We start from the raw sequence: 1,452 nt of genomic DNA on the forward strand, positions 1-1,452 counted from the left end.
GGCTGTGCCACAGTCCCCTCCAGCTTCCCCGCAGCCACCCCGCTGCCTGCTCCCCTGCCCACTGCCAGCGCACCGTGGGCTGTGCCGGCGGCACGCTGGCGTGGCACAGCAGGATCTCCATGGGGAGCCAGCACGGAGCCACGCTTTGTACGGCTCCACACGTTGTAGGTGGGCAGCTACATGCTGCACCCGTTGTGACAGAGGTTTTTTTTCTATCTTGTCACTGCAGCAGCCACGCAGAGCCCTGGCTCCCCATGCTGCAGGTCCGTGACTCATCTGTACCTTCTGTGCTGCTCTCTGCTCTGTGTCTCCAGCAGCACCTTCCTGATCTGCCAGGGACCCCAAAATGGTCCTGCTCACCCCTGCCTACTGCTGCCATCACTCTCAAAGTGGGGCTGCGGACACGGACCACACATGATTTTTGCCTCCAATACCCCTCTTGGAGCATAGGATCATAGAATCATGGAATGGTTTGGGTTAGAAGAGACTTTAAAAACCATCTTGTTCCACCCCCTGCCATCGGCAAAGACACCTTCCACTATCCCAGGTTACTCCAAGCCCTGTCCAACCTGGTCTGGAACACTTCCAGGGATGAGGCAGCCACAGATTCTCTGTGCACCCTGTGCCAGGGCCTTACCACTCTCACAGGGATGAACTTCCTCCCAGTCTCCAAACTAACCCTGCCCTCTGTCACTTTTGAAGACTTTCCCTCCTGTCCTGTCACTCCATGCTCTTCTCCAAAGTCCTTCTCCAACCTGCATCACACAAACCTTCCCTGCAAGGGGTGAGTTGCCCAGCCTGGCTCTCCCACTTCATCCCATGCAAGCCACCTCCCCAGATGCAGGGCACTTCCTTGCTCTCAATTCTCTCCTCTGTTTTTTTGGGATGCCAGCATCCTGCATCTCCCAAGGGGCACCATCTCCCCTGTGCAGACCCAAAACCCTTCCACGCATCGCTTTACCCTCTACCGCTGGATTGTCACATCCCGAGGACAGTGTGGCAGGGCTCTGCTCCAGAGCATCCTTCCCTTGGGAGACCCCCCGGCTCCCAAACCTCCCCAGCGGCCCGCAGCCCCGGCGCTGCTCCTTTCGCTGCAAAAACATAACACACCCCCTATACCGCCACTTGGGGGACACTGTGGGACAGATGTGGGTCTTTACAGCCACCCACAAACACGAGAGCCTCAGTGACCAACGGCAACCACTTGTGGTCACCATGCTCATCCTGCCAGGCTGAACACAACATGAAGAAACATAATACAGCCCCATGAGCCAGCAGCTGCCTTTCTGTACGTCTTTGACTAAAATAAAGAGAGACACAGCTCCTGGGGGGCTCCATGCTAGCGGGGTGGGTGAGTGGGCACCCACCCCCCAGCACCACACACACACACTCACACACAGAGCCCCTCTCCCAGCACCCTGTCCTTGCCATGGCTTTTATCACTGGTGTCAC

This window comes from Corvus brachyrhynchos, unplaced genomic scaffold (genome assembly GCF_000691975.1).
Source record: "Corvus brachyrhynchos isolate BGI_N302 unplaced genomic scaffold, ASM69197v1 scaffold525, whole genome shotgun sequence".
In the NCBI taxonomy this organism is placed as follows: Eukaryota; Metazoa; Chordata; class Aves; order Passeriformes; family Corvidae; genus Corvus; species Corvus brachyrhynchos.